The sequence below is a fragment of the Pelophylax lessonae genome (genome assembly GCF_965119305.1).
Source record: "Pelophylax lessonae genome assembly, chromosome: 8".
NCBI lineage: Eukaryota > Metazoa > Chordata > Amphibia > Anura > Ranidae > Pelophylax > Pelophylax lessonae.
Window position 1 is genome coordinate 202,065,531 of NC_138775.1, and position 19,419 is coordinate 202,084,949.

Consider the following 19,419-nt stretch of genomic DNA (forward strand, 5'->3'; position numbering starts at 1 on the left):
TTCAATGTAGTGACCAGCATACATGCCCCCTTCAATGTAGTGACCAGCATACATGCCCCCTTCAATGTAGTGACCAACATACATGCCCCCTTCAATGACCAGCATACATGCCCCCTTCAATGTAGTGACCAACATACATGCCCCCTTCAATGTAGTGACCAGCGTACATGCCCCCTTCAATGTAGTGACCAGCATACATGCCCCCTTCAATGTAGTGACCAAAATACATGCCCCTTCTAAGTAGTGACCAACATACATGCCCCCTTTCAATGCAGAGACCAGTGTGCGTGCCCCCTTCAAAGCAGTGTGCGGGCCGTGCCCCCCATCATAAATGCAGTGACCACCTGAATCATTGAGCGGCGATCTACAGAATTTCTGGCCCCTCCTCCACCCCCCCTCTGCTGCCTTCTTGGAGACACACAGGTCCCAGAAAACAGCGGGACCATTTAGGCTCCTTTCACACGGCCGCTCCGTGTGAAAGGTCCGCTGCGGGACTTTTTTTTTTTTTTTTCCACGGAGCGGATGACATTTCTGAGCCAGACCCCCGTTACCCCAAGGCTCCTGGAGGGCCCGAAGGCCAATCCTGGGAACCCCGGGGGACCAGAGGAAGGAGCTAATAATACTATCCAATCTGCTAAAAAACGTCTTTGGAACCCACAGCGGGGAGTGGCGCAGGAAATATAGAACCACAGGGAGAAACTTCATTTTAAGGAGGGCTATTCTTCCCATTAGGGAAAGCGGAATCCTCCTCCACACCTGCACCAGGCGCTGAAGCCTAGGCAGGAGCGGGAGGAGATTCAGGTCATAATAGTCCTTCGGATGCCTAGTTACCCGGACCCCAAGGTAGGTAAATGCGTCAACCCAACCCGGGAAGGGGCCATCTCCAACTAGTGCACCAGGCACTCCCGTTACAGACAACATCGAGGACTTTCCCCAATTCACCCGGAGTCCCGAATACTTGCCAAATTCATCCAAGATCCGTAAGACAGCCTGTAAGGAAGGACCAGGATCATTAAGGAAAAGAAGCATGTCATCAGCGTATAACGCCACACACTCCTTTATGGAGCCCACTCTGACCGCCTCAAAACCCTGCGAGGAGCGCAATGCAATGGCAACCGGTTCGATGGTAAGCGCAAAAAGGAAGGGCGATAGGGGGCAACCTTGACGGGTCCCCCTACCCACCCTAAAATACACTGAGGTCAACAGACCCAAGCGAATGGCCGTACGAGGAGAAGAATATAGCAGTTTCACCCAAGTCCGGAAATTGGGGCCAAAACCCATGAGCGACAGGACCGTGTGCATATAGATCCAGTCCACAGAGTCGAAGGCCTTTTCTATATCAATAGAGACCACTACGCGTTGCGAGGAGGCAGCCACCGGGAGTTGGAGGTGCGTAAACAGACGCCGAATATTGGTATCCACCGATTTCCCCGGCATGAAACCCGTCTGGTCAGGGTCAACCAGGGTATGTATGACTTTCGCCAGACGATTCGCCAGGACCTTGGTTAGGACCTTCAGGTCCGCGTTCAGCAGGGCTATGGGCCTGTACGAGGAACAGTCCTCAGGGTCTTTTCCCGGTTTTGCCAGCAGCACCATATATGCATCCATCATGGACGGCGGGAAAGCCCCCCCCTCCAGGCAGTGCTGAAACAGGGCACTCAAGCGCGGGGCCAACTGCTCCGAGAACTCCTTATAGAAGTCCGAAGGGAACCCATCCGGGCCCGGAGCCTTCTGCGGCGGGAAGGAGGCAATGGCCCCTTCCACTTCCAGGGGAGTGATCGGAGCGTCTAGCAAGGCGCTATCTTCGCCAGTCAGGGTAGGTAGAGCCAGGCCACGGAGAGTAGACTCCATGACAGCATCGTCATAGTCATGGACAGGGTCATATAAGGACTCAAAGTAACTCCTGAACTCCTCCAAAATATCCCGCGGATCAGTGAGCATTTCCCCCCTAGAATTCTTAATACGTGGGATGTTAATTGGGGCCCTCTGATCCTCCACCAACCTAGCCAAGAATTTGCCATTTTTATCCCCTTGTGCAAAGGCAGCAGCCCTGAAATGGGAAGCCTCGGTATGAGCCAGATCAGACAGGTGGAGTGAGAGGAGACGCCTCGCCTCCAATAAGGAGGTGTAAGTGGACTCGGATGGCGAAGCAGCATGATCCCGCGCCCTCTCCCTCTCCACCTCCTGCATAGACCGAAGCTCCCCATTATGATCCTTCCTGGCAGTTTTAATAGCTGAGATGCACTCCCCCCTGGCCACCGCCTTGAAGGCCTCCCAAACCACCGAAGGCTCGGCAGAGTCTACATTGCTCGCCCAGTACGTCTGGACCGCCTGTACCAGGTGGGAGGTGACCTGATCCTGTTGAAGCCAGCCCGGAGACAGTCTCCAACCCCGCTCTCCAGCCCCCAACCGGAGGTGCACTGTCAAGAGAAGCGGGTTATGATCAGACACCCCCCAGCCAAGTAATCAGCAGCAGTCACGAGGGACTGGAAACGAGCACTACCAAAAGCCAGGTCTATCCTGGCCGCTGAGCGGTGCGTAGTGGACAGGTGAGAGTACTCCCTACCATCCGGATGCTTCCAACGCCATAACTCAACCAGGCCCTGAGCAGCTGCCCAGGCAACCAGATCCACTGAGGCCTGTCTGGTGGGGTTGGAAGTATCCAACGCCCCATCCAAAATTGCATTAAAATCACCCATAAATAACATAGGCAGGGAGGCATGAGCCGAGAGCTTAGTAGGTAGGTCATACAGCATCTGAACATTAAAGGGAGGAGGTACATAAACAGCAACCAAAATAAATTTGAACGAATACAATTCCATCACCACAGCCACATATCGTCCCCCCTGGTCCGAGATCACCTGGTGGACGGAACATGGAATAGATTTACTAATAAGCACCGATACACCTCTGGCGTACGTGGAGTATGTGGCATGAAACGCCTTTTGAATCCACTGTTTCTTCAAAGCGAGCACCAGATTACCATCCAGGTGAGTCTCTTGCAGTAGGACAACATGCGGCTTCGCCTGTTTCAAACATTGAAATACACTGGCCCGTTTATATTTATTGTTCAGACCTCTCACATTCCATGAGAGGAAGCGTACTGCATCAGCCATGGGCATCAATAAAAAATGTCAGCAGGGATTCAGAAAAAGAAATGTTCCACCAAAAATAGCGTTGTGAACTGAGAGCAAGTAGCAGCAAAAGGATCCAAGACCACTGAGGCTGGAGCGTTAGAGGGTCGAGTTGCCAACAAAACATTCCCAATGCCCTTATACCAGCAACAACAAAGAAAAAAACAAAAAACTAGTAACCATCCAGCCGGTATGAGGCTTAAGCCCAGAACTCCCCAACATCTGGAACTGTGGACGAGTGTCAAATGCGATCAAAGTCCGGCAGTCTCTTTAGGTGATGACAATAGAAAAGACTCCAGAGGAGCCCCCGGAACCAACAGGGCAGCCAAGGGGCTTTGCAGGAAACAGAAGGGGAAGGGTATCGCACCAGAGAGACGGCACAGGCCCACCATGCGGCCAGCAGAGAACCACATGCATAATCCAGGAGGGGGAATAAGCAGGTAAAGGAAGCGGCACTTCAGCGCAGACCATCCAGCCAGTCAGAAACCTCTTGCGGCGTTTCATAAAATTTAACTGTGCCATTGTATTGGATCCTGAGCCGACTGGGATACATCATGCTGTACTTAATCTCCTTATCCCTGAGTCGTTTGCGCACCTCCGTGAACGAACGACGTTTCCTCTGGGTTTCCACAGAAAAGTCAGGGAAAAGCATGACCCGGGTATTTTCAAAGTGCAGATCCTGGTGCTTCCTGGCCTCCGATAGCAGCATGTCCCGATCCCTATAATTCAGGAACTTAACCAGGAAAGGCCTCGGCGGAGCTCCGGGTGGCCGGGCACCCATCGGAACCCGGTGGGCTCGCTCAACCACATAGGTAGGCGGGAGATCCGAAAGGGACAGGAGCTGTTTAAAGAACTGTTCAGCAAAGATGGCCGGCCTAGTCCCCTCTGCCCCTTCAGGGAGTCCCACCACCCGGACATTATTGCGGCGCTGGCGGTCCTCTGCGTCATCAGCTCTATGTTGCAGGGATTTGACCAGGTTCTGTAGGTCCGCCAACTGTGAGGCATGGGAGTGAGTACTATCTTCCACCTCGGAAATGCGCTCCTCCGCTGTTGTAATGTGGCCCCTCATTTTGTCCAAGTCATGCCTGATTAACGTGCATTCAGAGGCAAGGTGGTCTATCTTGACCATGAGCGCCGCTTTGCTACTGTCAATTGCAGCCAGGATGGGGGCCGTGATGGCTCGCTGGTCCTGCTCCTGCAGCGGTGTAGAGGGCAAGGGGACAGGTACCTGTACAGCCGGAGAAGAAGCCGCTCCCTGCTACGCCGCATCCATTTTCGCGCCCGCTCCAGAAGCACGCTGAGGGACGGATGACGAATCCAAGATGGCGGAGGCGGAGCCCCGGCCGGAAGTGGAGCGGGTCTGCCTCCGTCCGGATTGTTGCTCACGCTGCGGTTTTGAAGCCGAAGTGGGCATCCCCGAGGTGCAGCTGGACTTCCCCACAATAGGTGACCCGCAGAAAGGCAGGAGGATAGCCCCAAACAGGGTAATTAGCAGGATACTGCGGGAGCTCCTCAGAAGCACGACTTGCCTCGATCACATCCGGCCACGCCCTCACATACTGTAAACCTTAACCACTTGCCTACTGGGCACTTATACCCCCTTCCTGCCCAGGCCAATTTTCAGCTTTCAGCGCTCTCACATTTTGAATGACAATTGCGCGGTAATGCTACACAGTACCTATATGAAATTTTGTCATTTTTTTCCACACAAATAGAGCTTTCTTTTGGTGGTATTTAATCACCTCTGGCTTTTTTATTTCTTACAAAAAAAAGAAAAAAGACAGAAAATTTTGAAAAAAAAAAAGTTTTTCTTATTTTCTGTGAGTAAATTTTGAAAAATAAATACATTTTTCTCCTTCACTGATGTGCGCTGATGAGGCGGCACTGATGGGCACTGATAGGCTGCACTGATGGGCACTGATGAGGTGGCACTTATGAGCACTGATGAGGTGGCACTTATGGGCACTGATGAGGAGGTACTAATATGCCGCACTGATGAGCACTGATAGGTGGCACTGATAGGCGGCACTGATGAGCACTGATAGATGGCACTGCTGGGCACTGAGAGGTGGCACTGCTGGGCACTGAGAGGTGGCACTGCTTGGCACTGAGAGGTGGCACTGACGGGCGGCACTGATGGGCACTGAGAGGTGGCACTGATGGGCACTGAGCGGAGGCACTGATGGGCACTGATGGGTGGCACTGATGGACACTGATCGGTGGCACAGATGGATACTGACGGGTGGCACTGATGGGCAGTGCTCATAGTGCTGCTAGTCAGTGCCCATCAGTGCCTAAATGAGCAGGCACTGATGGGCACTGACTGGCAGCATTGTGGGCACTGATGGGGGGCACTGATGGCGGGCACTGTGGGCAGTTGTGGCATTTTTTTTCCCCTCTTCTGTAATCAGGGCTCTGGTAATCAGTGCCCTGATTACATTCCTTTGTGTCCCCTTACCGGTGATCTGCTCTCCTCTTCCTCACACTGCAGTCTCCGTGTGAGGAAGAGAGCTGGCGATGAGAGATGATCTCATATGTTTACATATGAGATCATCTCTCATTGCACGGTCCGATCATGTGGTAAATGGCCACTGTGATTGGCCATTCACCACGATCTGTGATTGGCTGTGGCTGTGTCCAAGGGACACGGCCGACACAGATTTTCCCCGATGCGCGCTCTCGGGAGCGCGCGGGGAGCCTGTTACTGGGAGGCCGTTTAAAGACGGCCTCCCGGAAATTCGAGTCCACGCTGTAGCCGTACTTCGGCTATAGCGCGGGCCGGAAGTGGTTAACAAATAGCACATTTCCTTCACACCTTTTCCTTTTTGGTTTCAATGGTTTTTATTGAATTTTTCAACAAAGGAAAAGAAAAGGTTACAAACAATAACAGCAGTGCAGCATTAAATTTAACATTCCACTTAGAGTAAATGACAAGGAGAGGCGTCAATAGACTTAGAGAACTAGTAAGGCAGATCCCTGTCTCAGGCATTTCATGGTATTAACGACAGGCCAGGTATCCGACATTCCCCCATCCCTCCCGGGATACCCCAGTGGGAGCAAAAACTGCATCCCGGGGGGAATGGTAATCTACTTATAATGAATGGTTATTGAGAAAAGAAGATACTGCCTCAGGAGTTTAATACATTAGCATGAAGGATGCTACAACAGTGGGAGAATGGTACAAATCAGCTGTGAAGCGTATGCATCCCATTTGCAGAACTAAAGCTTACTTTAGGATAAGAGGGAGATGGTTTCCATATCCCTTACTAAACTTGAGTACTGTAGTGAAGTCCATAACCCAGTATAAAGAGCCTCATTGGCATATAACTTCCTGGTCCTGATCCCCATAGCCCTATTGGGAGGGGAGGTAATAACAGTATCTAGGTGGCAGAGAGGTCAGGACCAGCCACAACATAATATCGACTAGATAACCCGGGGAGAGAGGAACTTCAAACCCATCTTCCCCATAAACTGTATTTAGCATATACCAAAAGGAATTCTACTAGCAACAAAAACAGAACCCCTCGTCGTGTGGTTCATTGTGAAAAGTGAAAGTTATCTCAATGAAGTCAGGCAAAAAGGCCCACTGGCCTAAAATAGGAGAAGAAAGAAAGAGGCCAGGGGGAAATGGAGAAAAGGAGAAGAGGGGGAAAAGAAAAGCAGTAGAAACGCTAAAGAACAGCCGGTCTCCAGGGCCGCAGATGGTTATCATTTAGTTCGGGTGCACGCCGGGAACCAATGAGATTCCCACATATGTGGCCCAAGGTTCCCAGATTCTTTCAAATTTCGACACAGTGTCCGTGAGCACACTCACCAATCTCTCCTGGGCCATAACCCATGTGATCTTATTGCGAATCTTCCGGATAGAGACAGTAGATTTCTTCCAAGCTCCTGCAATAGAGAGCCTAGTGCAGAGTAAAATGTATAGAATCAGCTTTTGGGTGTGTTTCGGCACCCCAGGAATTAGTGTATTTAGTAGGGCTATTTGGGCCGATTTTGGAATTCTGTGGTTAGTGACCTTATAGATCATATGAAAGATCCGATCCCAAGTGCCTCTTATACGTGGACATTCCCACCATACATGGATCATGGACCCTGAGAGCTGACATCCCCTGAAACACAGGGGTGAGGAGGAAGGATACATTCTGTGCAACCTCGTTGGCACCAAGTACCAGCGGGTTATGACTTTTAAGCTAGCTTCCATTAAAGATACGCTGCCTATCCCTTGAAAAGATCGGAAGCATGCCCTGCCCCATTCCTCCACATCCCAAGATTCCGCCAACTCCAATTCCCAGGCCTTCATATAAGGCAATTTGTCCCCTATGGAAGCAAGTGACAGGTATATCAGAGAGATGCCCCCTCTCTGTTCCCTGGAGTTGCAACACCATACCTCATATTCCGTAAAGGATAGGGGGGGAGTCTCTTTCGCTGAGATTGATGAGAGGAAATGGGAGATTTGATAGAAACGGTATGTTTCAGATTTTGGCAATTTAAGCTTGTCAGTACAATGTGCAAGTGAGAAGGGTCCGCTTTGCGTAAAAAAGTGTCCGATACGATAGAGGCCCTTGTCTAGCCACCACTGGAACGCCTTGATGTCCATTCCTGGGTGAAAGGCCGGATTGTGGAATAGATGAGATAATGGACACATGCTAGAGGTGAGGGATGGCAGACATCGTAGTTTGTCCCATAAAGCGAAGGAGGACGACAGGACCGGGGATAGAATGGGAGGTCTGTTTTTAGGGGGGCACCAGAGAAGGAAATCCAGTGTGTAAGAGGGTACTGCCTGTTTTTCTATTTGAACCCAATCCGGCTTTTCGTAGCGGGAGTATATTATGGATAGTTGAGACAACCTGGCGGCTTGATAATAGAGCCAGAAATTGGGGACTCCCAGCCCTCCTTGTTTCCTTGGGCAGTACAGAGTCTTGCGAGACAATCTGTATCCCTTGCCGCCCCAGATAAATTTTATGACAGAGTTTTGGAAAGAGCGTAACCGGGCTTTGAGAAGGGGGATCGGCAATGCTCTGAACAGGTAAAGGAGTCTGGGGAGCAGATTCATCTTTATAGCATTGATTCTACCCAACCATGATAAATGATGAAGTAACCAACCCTGCATTTCTTTACCCAAGACTTGGTAGATACTTGTGTAATTCGCTTTATGGAGATCTTCCAATTTGGCCGTCAGGTTAACCCCCAAGTATTTAATTTGCTTGTCTTTCCAGGTAAAAGCAAATGAAGATTTTAAACGTTGAGCCTCTACAGCATTAACGGAGATATTCAGAACCGATGATTTTGCCAGGTTAACTTTAAGGCCAGAGAATTTCGCAAAGTCTTCCAGCACCTTGCAAATGTTTGGCAGGGAGGTGGAAGGGGAAGTTACAAACATGAGTACATCATCCGCAAATAATGCACATTTATGTTCCTGAGGTCCGCACAACACCCCTTTTATATCCGGGTTGGTGCGGAGTGCAAGGGCCAGCGTTTCTATCGCTATGGCGAATATAAGGGGGGATAGGGGACAACCCTGCCTTGTTCCTTTCGAAATCGGGAATGCCCTCGAATAAAAGCCCTGGTATCTGATTTGTGCTGTCGGGTAGGAGTATAGAGACCTAATTATTCCCATGAAGTTATCCCCAAAGCCCCAGCGTTCCAGGATCGTGAATAAATACGGCCATTCGACCGAATCGAAGGCCTTTTGCAGATCTATAGAAAGAAGAATACCTTCCTGTGGACCTCTACCATCCCACCCAGTTTGCAATATGGAGATTATGTCAATAGCGCGTCGCACCTGGTCCGGACCCTGCCTCCCCGGGATGAAGCCTACTTGGTCCTTATGAATATAATGGTTGATGAAAGACGCTAATCTATTGGCCAGAATTTTAGTGAGGATTTTTAAATCATTATTGATTAATGAGATGGGTCTGTAATTACCCACCTCACCTGGGTCCTTGTCCGGTTTTGGAATGACGGAGATAAAGGCTATGTTGCTTGGCTTATCTATGGGAGTCCCACCTTTGAGAGTATTAAAAAACCTCGCTAGATAGGGGGAAAGCATCTCCGAGAAGGTTTTATAGTAAATATTAGAGAAGCCATCCGGGCCAGGGCAAGAGCCAACTTTAAGGTCCTTAATTACCAATTTAATTTCCTCTACAGTGAAGTTAGCTTCCAGGATATCCCTATGAGTTGTGGAAACACTAGGTATGGGCAAGTCCCGTAAAAAGTCATGCATATTGAGAGCTTTCCCGGAAGATTCAGACTTGTAAAGCCGTTCAAAGTAAGTTGAAAACTCCTCCATGATACGTTGTGGATTTTGGGTCCTACAACCACCACTTACAGATATTTTAGGAAGAGTCTGGAGTCTTGGTCTAGGTCTAAGGTTAAGAGCCAGCATAGAGCCCAACTTGTCCCTGAGGTTATAGAACCTGGCGCTTTGCCAGCGGAGGTGCTTTTCAGCCGAGTTGGTCAGAGCCAGGTTAAGTTCAGCCCTGGCCGCATCCAGAGCCCTTGCAGACACTGCGGTTGGGTTCTGTTTGTGGCAAGAACTAAGATTGGTGAATTCCTTTTCAAGCCGGTCAATATAAGATCGCCTATCTCGTTTAATGGTGGACGCAATTTGGAGAAGCTTCCCCCTGATTGTTGTTTTATGGGCCGCCCACAGAGTTGCGGGAGAAATCTCATCCACATCGTTCAGGGTAAAGTATTCCGAGATTGCGCGTTCGAGCTCGGTTACCCTACACGGTTCACTAAGTAATGATTCATTTAGTCTCCACTGGAAAGGTCCCCTAGGAGCGTGGGAGCGAGTCAGCCTAATGGTCACCAAAGAGTGGTCCGACCAGACCACATCCTTGATATCTGCTGAGGTCAGGGACGGGAGCAATGCCTGGGAAACTAACAAATGATCGATGCGGGCAAAAGTCTGGTGTGGGTGAGAAAAATGGGTATAATCCTTAGCAGTTGGGTGCATTTCCCTCCAGCTATCCACTAATCCCATTTGGTTTATCAGTTTGGCAACTTGTGAGCTATGTTTTGGTGGTTTAATCCCTCGTGAGCCCGGTGGTTTAGACTTGTCCAAGCCATAATCAAAAGCAGTGTTGGAGTCCCCGCCAAACACAATATGGCCTTCTAAGTGCGGCAGTAGCTTTGTAAACATTTTACGGAAGAAAGTGGTTTGATTTTGGTTAGGCGCATAGTAGGAGACAAAGGAATATAATTGCTCATCGATAGTGCCCTTAACCAAGATGAATCTACCCCCGGGATCTCCCATCTCAGAATGGAGGGAAAATTGACAGGATTTGGCAAACAAAATGGCCACACCTCGTTTTTTGTCGTTCGCATTGGCTAAATAGAACGTGGGGAATTTAGCGTGTAAGAACTGAGGTTTGTAAGATTTCGGAAAGTGAGTTTCTTGGAGCATTAAGACCTCCACCCTCCTATGGTGAAAGTCCTGAAGTGCTTTCCTTCGCTTCATGGGAGAGTTTAGACCCTGCACATTATGAGTCGCTATCCTGAGGTATGGTGCCGAACCTTTAGAACTAGCCATGGGGCAGAGAATGTGGATGCATCTGGAACACCATGTCACTTACCCGGACCCAAGGCGAGAAATCCTGCAAGGAGAATGGTCTGTGCTGAAGGACTTGCGTGCAGAAAACGTTCTGGGGCTCTTGATCCTGGAGACCAGCTGTGAGGGGATAGTAAGAGAAGTGGTGAAGAGAATATAGAAAAGAAGAAACAAGAGCAGACCTACATCCAAAAAGGATGTCAATTGTCGGGTCGAGGTCTGCAGCAACCCAACAAATTATGGTACAAAGTTCCTGCCCCCCAAAATGGGGAGGCTGGAGAAGATCACGAGAGAGAATCAAAATTTTCCCTCGTGATCAGTGGAGGCGCCATCCGGCCACCCCGGCAGGGCTCCCGCCCATAATATATGTCAAGAAAGAAAAATAACATTCAATGAAAAAACGGCCATATTAATCAGATGGTATAACGCCACCAGTTTCTCAGTTAAATATTGAAGAGCATGTGTCCCAGTCCATCGGGCCCCCGTACATTCCATACTAGGTGATTAACCGCAAGTGAAAGACGTAAGCAGCGATCGGGTATGTTGGAGACAATCCTATCCTGGGGAAATATACAAAAAAAAAAAATTTTATAAAAATATTTTTCAGGAGTTAAATGTAGAGCAGTCAGTCGGCAGACAACAAGAACACAACAACTTGTCAGTCTCAGTGTATGAGGAGGAAGTCACTTATAGGAACAAAAAAGCTCCAGACGTGAAAAAGGAAGGAAAGTCAGACGTAGACGATCAAGGAGGCTTGCTATCCTTGGAACGTTTGAAGGTCGACTTGTGCCACAGGGGAGCAATAGGACTAGACGGATTAGGGCGTTTGGAGGATCCAGAGCTCGAAGTGGGGGGGTTTGGGTCCGGTGCGTGAGGGAGCAAATGAAGGTGGTGAAGCAGATTTTCACCTTCTGGAAAGCTTGAGAAGGAGTAGGTCTTGTTCTTGTATGTGAACTTGAGCGCAAATGGGAATGCCCACCAGTATTTCAGTTCTTTCTGAGATAGAATGGACAAAAGCGGTTTTAGAGATCTCCTGCGTTGGATCGTGGACGGTGCCAGGTCGGTAAATATTTGTACTGGATGACCTTGACAGGTAAGTTGCGTAGCACTTCTAGCTCTGCTAATTATTTCTTCTTTTACTGAAAAGAAGTGAGGCTTGACCACAATATCTTTAGGATTGCCATCTCTCCTGGGAGGCCCCAGTGCTCTATGGGCCCTGTCCAGCTCCAATTTATGTGTGGGGATGTCCGGGATGAGGTCCTTAATAAACCCCTGGATGGCGGACGGAATGTCCATGACAGAGTCAGGCAGGCCCCGCAGCCGAAAGTTGTATCTGCGGGACCTGTTCTCCAGATCCTCAACTTTAAGTAGTGCAGAGTCCAATTGTTCCTGCAGAGACTGTATGAGCCCTGTGTGCTGATTCGTTTTAGCCACTGTCACATCTAGTTTGCCCTCTATAGCTTCCATTCTGTGTCCCAGGTTTTGGAAATCCATTCTCATGTCAGCTGTGATTCTGTCAGCAATTTGGTTTAAGCCCCTATCCAATAAGAGTGACATTTTACTGAGTAAGTCATCATATGACAGTGGATCAGGTCTGCCTGCACCCATCATAGTGTGTACTCCTGTGGTGATGTGGGGGGAGGTGTAGTCAGGGGAGAAGGCCCCCAGAGTTCTGCTCAGAAGGGATTCTGTGGATGCAGGTGAGGGGGTCAGCAGCAAATGGGTACTCACTGTCCTCGGGGTCGCCTCCAGGAGACCCCCGGTCTGTTGTGCCGCCAGTGATTGTGCCTGTCCTCCCTCTTCCATCCCCTCGCTCTGAGGCGCCGGATCCGCCATCTTAGGAGGAGCGGTCTCCAGCAGGGATGCTTGAAATTGGCTCCGGAGGTCCCTGCGGACCCGGTTTGCGAACATATACCGGGTGCCGCTGTGATGTAGCGTGACCGGCAGCTGATCGCGATGCGGTGCGGGCCGTTTAATCCCTCGGGGCGGGAGAGTGTGCCGGAATGGCGCGGAGCTCCGGACTCAAGCGTCCATCTTGGGAGCTTCCGCGCATGCGCCCCACCTTTTCCTTTTTAAAGGAAGTTCTGATTTCCTTCATGTCAACTTTTTTCAATCAGGCCCAAGGCCTAATGTTAGCTAAAAAATAAAATTGAAATTGATATGTTTAGCATGCATACACAAAAGAAAGGCCATTTTCTGCGGCTTGTAACATGGCTTTCAAACTGCCTCCTCACAGTGTATGTATATAACAAGTCCATTTGGCTAACTGCATACATATGTAAATAGAAATAGGGGGACTAAATAAAAATAGATTTAACAGATATTCTCTTGTGCATAAAACACTTTACAACCTCACTCCTGATCCAATCCACAATGCTATTATCCCAAATTAGGCTTATAATACAGCCATTTCATTTTCCCTGTTTGTCCTCTGCTGATACATCCAGCTTTGGCCATCTACTAGAAATGTTACCAGCAATTGGAAAAATCACAGAGCAATTTCAATTTGCATTCAGAAGGTATGAAACATTATAGCAGAACTGTAAAAGTTGTCATTTGTTAGAAAATGAACTTATCACTAGAAAAATGTCAACAATTTATGTGAGGCCATATTGCCTTTATGATAGTGAAACGTTATAATCGTTATGGGAGCCACAATCCAATGATACTGAAACAAATGGGATAGTCAGATGTATCATTATGTTCTCATTTAGGTTTTGTTAGTGAAGTATACAGCTGATACACAAAAGCAAAATATTAGAAGAGATCTCTGTTCAGCTCTATGCTATCTTTTTTTTTAGCCCTATCATAATTTCAAAATGTTAACACTTTATTAGACATGTTGCCTTTCTTGCATTGTCCCCTAGCTTGTCCGGATAAGACAAGAGTATTGCTCTCAAGTTTTTTTTTTTTTTTTTTTTACTTTGGAGGGTGCATGTGATCAGCACAGAGCCAATCAGCACTGTCCAGACAGAGGGTCAGGGGTCCTGCCTCCTGATGGGACAGCCAGTGCAGAATGAAAACTCCTCCTACAAGCTTTAACCAGATGATAGAAGTCACAAGACTGCTCTAACTGCTGATGACAAAAAGGTATTTAGAAGTTTATATTTACTAAAATAATTGCATTTCCATGTTCTATGTACTGTGGGAGACCAGATGTAGTAAAATGCAGAGTTCTGGGTTTGGTAACACTTTAATGATAATATATTAATGTAAAAACATGCAATAACTGGGTTTTCGAAACATTATTTTTAAAAATATACTTCTCAAACATAAAAATGTTGTACTTGCTCAGGGGACATAAACATTCACCTTTTTGGCTCTTAAAGAGAAAATATTGTGTTTTTTATTTACTTTTTCTATTTTTGAGTCCTCCACAAGTTTATACAGTGACATTTGAAATTATTTTTTTCAATCCATCCATCTGTTTAGGATCCTCATTCAACAAATAAACCAGTAGAACTTAACTCCGGTCAACTAATAAAAAGTTACACTCTGGTAGCCCCCTCCATATAGTAAGGTTCTAATGATTGTTTAGATTTGGTTTAGGGGATATGTAATAGACAGAATTACTTACCTTATTCCTCACTGTCATAGGCTTCTTTCCTCATCACTACTGTCCCCTGAATGTGTACGTGAATTTGTTCAAGTGGTTATACTGGGGTTATGGCTGAAGCTGTATGCCATAACCCTGTTTTTTTTTTTCCATCAGCGATTCTCTTTGATCCAAAAGAAATCTTAGTGACTAATTAGCCGCTGGATTGCTTTTACAGGTTGCAGGGCATGTCCCCCCCGCCCACTTCCCACCGGCGCCCCACTGGGCTCTCCCATGCAATCAGGGAGCCCAGTATCTGAACCAGCGGTGCCAGCGGGTTATCATAGAGCTATGAACTAGAAGGTCAGAAGCGATGTCATTACGTCATTTCCGGTTAGGGCAGATGTAAACACTGCCTTTTTTTTTGGAAAGCATTAGATCATTTTTTTTTTTTTTTAACTTGTGCTTTCCAGGGTAAAGGAGAGATCTCAGATGTCGCTATAAAGAGGACCTGTAATGCCTTATTTTTATCACAAGGGGTGTTTTCATTTCTTGTGATAGGAATACAAGTGATTAAAAAAAAATTAAAGAGACAGTGTAAAAATAAAAAAATTAATAAAGCAGATAATTAAAAACATTTTTTTAAGTGCCCCAGTCCCTTCATGTCTTTTTTAAACTGTGCACTTGCGTTCTTGATAACCCATGGATAGGGTTACTTTATATATAAAGATTATTGAGTCATATATCTCTGCATAATGATCATGAAGAAACTCAGAAAATGGATCGTACAAATAGAACTTATATAATGTGCATCTTACGTTGCTTTTGTTTTTTGAGCATGGCCACAGATTCACTTTTGGTATCCGTATACATAGAAGGAACTTACCACATTAGAGTGGTGAGTATATGGACAAACCCAATTAATACAGTAAGTCATGGCTGTGGGGATAGATGAAAGGGACATTAGAAAGAGATTTACAACATCAGCTTATCTTGATGAAAACAATATTACTTAACACTAAAATACCTTACATGGCACAATATTTCTTTTTGGCCAACCTGAGATGCCTGTGATGGGAAGTTTAGTTGGTTTCATGTCGTTATATGCTATGAGTAGCTAAATGGTTAAAACCTAAATTTTTGTATGTGCATCTACTTGCTGAACATTTAGAAATTAGATTTAGATTTCTTTCTTTACTGGCATCAGAGAAACTGTTATTTTCTTTTTATTTGGCATAGATTCCTTAGCATACTGTACACCAGATTTCATAAACCACAGGAAACAGGCACACAATTTAAATATGCCACTGCATAAAAATGAGATGCTATTTTCCTTGTTACAGTCATGTATCCAATATGATAATTTGTCAAACAACCTACATTGTGAAAAGTTTTCAGACAAGAACAGAAAAGACTAATTTTAATAAGCCATTATAAAGCAAATTAATTTTTGCAGAACTTTTTTTTTCTAGTGACAACTCAGTATGCTGTTAAAATAAAATGAAAAATTAAAGTCTACTGCGGTTACCTTCCCTCTAACAATGTTACACCCACAAGCACCCTCATTGTTGCTGACATCTTTTCCCCGGTCTTCATAAACATTCTGTGTCTTTGATTGGCCAGCCCACAATGATGTAACTCCTGCACATGGGCATGAGAGTTAATTCATCCCAGCACCCAAAGCATGCGCAGATTGTACACTGAGCTGCGCATGTGTGGCTCATCATACAATCTAAAAAACATGCAAGCAGGCAGAGAAGAAACATTTATTGCAGGAGAGACATACAGGGGGTGATTTACTAAAGGGAAATAGACTGTGCACTTTGCAAAGTGCAGTTGCACTCTGCAATTGCAGTAGCTCCAGAGCTTAGTAAATGAGGTGAAGCTTCACTTTGCAAAAAGTACTCAATCACTTGCAAGGAAAATTAAAAAAACTGAATTTTTGCTTGCACATGATTGGATGATGGAAGTCAGCAGAGCTTTTGCTCATTTACTAAGTTCTGAAGCAACTGCACCTGCAGAGGGCACAGTCTATTTGCCTTTAGTAAATCAAACCCACAGAGTCTCTTCTGCAATAAAAGCTTACCTGCTAGTAATTTGTGGTAATATACAAACATTCCACTTGAACCAAAATGTTTAATCTGCCTTGTATGTTTTTATTTTTATTATGATCAGGATGAAAAAAAAATGTATTTTTTAAACAAAATTTTTGTTAGGTTTTCACTGCTAAGGCTCCATGTACACGGGACGCTGGAAATGGCCGTTTAGGAGCAGTTGGGCGTTTTTTTCAGAAGCCCCTGAACCCATCTACATTTTATCTTATCTGTCCATGTACACCAGATCGTTTACAGTCATTTGCAGGCAGTTGCGTTCAGAGACTTTTTTTTAGAACGCAATTATTTGCGTTCGAACGTGTGTTTCCCGGCGTTTCAAACGCACAAACGCGGCCGAACGCGGCCGAACACGTCTGAACGCATCTGAACGCGATGACCCGCGTTTAGCGTTCGCATTTTTCCATTTTAAAGGGGAATCATTTTTTTGACCTCTAGGAACGCTTCTAAACGCAAACGCCCGCAAACGCCGCTAAACGCGGGTACAAACGCGACCGAACGGACGTTTCAAACGTCCTAAAAATTCCAGCATTCAAAGGGACTTTTAACAACGTCCCATGTACATGGAGCCTTACTGATCATTGTAACAACAGTTTAACCAGACAGGCAGAGGGACATAGACAGCATTAAACAGCTGTCAGGGGTTAAAGCCTTTCTCGAATCAACAACTTAGAGATTTTCCCTTACTTTCCATCTAGGGAAATAGTTTTTACCAGGCAGGGCCTGGACAAGGGAGGGGCAGAAGGGACAGAAGGGGTATGTGCTCCTGGGAGCCATATTGAGGTGGGGGTGGGGGGGGGGGTGTGCTGGAGATTTGTCCCGCATTGACATGAGTGACTTCAGGCTCACTCCTGTTAGAAGGAGCAGCAGGGGATATTTGCTGGAGGGAACATTTGGCTTTCTCCTCCCTCCATTCTGCAGAGGGTGGCAGAGAGTTGGCATTCAGACAGCCCTTCTTCCACTCTGTCTTGTTTTCAAACATCTCACAGAAGATAAAAAACCTTCTGTGTGCAGCAGCCCCCCTCAGCGTTCCTAATGCTAGCCTGAGTCCCATCTCGATCCAGCAATGTTGCACAGGAGCCTCGGCTATCCAAGACTCATCGTCCGTTTCAAATCCCTAAAATCCTGCACCACTGCACCAAAACTGCTAACATTGAATGGGGCTACAGGGTGGTCACAGGCCCTTCACTTGCATTGGTCTCATTTAACAGGTGATACTGCCCGTCAAAGGTGAGAGGGGATAATTTTTGCCAGGCATATGCATACCCTTGACACAGCTCTATTGTCTGTTTTTACAGCCCCCAACCACAAGTGTAAATATAAATAAGGCAATAGGGTTTCTTCAGTGGTGTATTACCATATGTGCAAAAGTGTGGTGGGCACATGGGCTGAGGGAATGGGGGCCCACTGTGCCCTCTCACACACTACAAGAAGTAATCGATCATATTTTATCAACAGCACTGGATCAGCTGCTGCTTTAATCCTCCTTTTATTGCCAGTGTTTCTGCCTGGGAGCAGCACTGTGCTGCATAGTACAATATGTTACATGAATACCACAGAGATTAAGGAGGAGGAGGCTAAATCTGCTCAGCCTCCCCACCCTGCCCCACACTCCACCCCCATGACATGTAAAAGCTTGCTGTGGAGGCAGCAGATTTGAATATAGAGCCCACAGAGCAGCTCTAGATTCCCGCTGCTGGAGCCTTGGGGAGACCAGCTTTGGGTCATAATTGGTGAAAGCAGGCATACATCCCTGTCCTTGACTTTACAGATGTCCCTCCGTTTGCTGCTCCAAGGGCCCATTCGCATATGCAGCAATGCCTGTCACTCCTCTGAAAAGCAACCTAAGCTCAGAGCGCTTTTCAGAGGTTTCTGACAGGCTGTGAGGAGGTGATATGCCACCTCTTTGCAGCCTATTTTACCTACTAAATGCTGTATTGCTTATGATTGCATCACGGCCACATTCTCTTGAATGGGTCACATTCAGTGGGCAGTAGTGCCCACTAAAGGCAATGCGAGCACTGTCTTGTCAGCTAAAGGGGAGCGATAAAACCATGGTTCAACTGAATTGTTTTATTGCCCCCCAACCACACATGTGAAAGAATCCCAAAAGGGAAACAGAAGGGATGCAGAGTCCTTTGGAAGGAGTAACCATTGCATAGATACCACTGGAAGTAACCTCTGTACTTATTCTCTCCCCCCACCCCTCTCTCTCCACCCTCCTACCTCTGAACTACCCTCTCTCTCCATTCCTCTCTTCCCCCTCTTTCCTCCCTCCCTCTCTCCCCTCAACCCATCTCTCTCCCTCTTATCCCCTTCTGTCTCTCTCCCTCCACCCCTCATCCCTTCTTCTTACCCCCCCCCCCTTCTCTTTTCCCTCTCTTTTCCTCACTTCCACCCTGGGACACTCTTTAAACTGTGTTGTATGTTACTTAAGTTTGCCATTGATGGATCAAAATGTGGCTGGTTTAACAGTGACCAGCTGAATTTCAATCCATCTATAGCCATTTCTGATCGATAAAGGACAATCTAATGAACAACTTCTGTCAAACTGGAACATTGTAAAACTTTTGACAGTCATTGGATACAGCGCTGATCAGTGTACTCTGACAGTGGATAAGTCCCACTGTCAGAATACAATAACACAGCAAGGAGGATTCCCCCATTTACCTCAAGCTGGATACACACTATACAATTTTCTTTAGATTTTTCCCTTTAGATTTACCAAAACCATATAATATGAGGTCAGACCTAAACATTTTCAATTTATATGCAACCAGGCAGGCCCGTGCACTACATAGTAAAGGTAAATCTAAATGAAATCTACCAACAAAAGTTGTATAGTGTGTATCCAACTTTACTTGTGGGGCAAAAAAGGCAAAATTATATATTTTTGTGTGCAGAAAAGCATATGTGCATGAAAGTTTACATTTTTAAAATTATCCTTTGTCCTGAGGTTTATGTGTGTCTGTGAGACTATCAATTGGGACTGTGGCATGTGTGGAGAGTGTATACAGGGACTAGGCTCATGTTCTGTTTAATCACCCCCCTTTAAGCCACTCTCACCATGATCAACATTTGCAT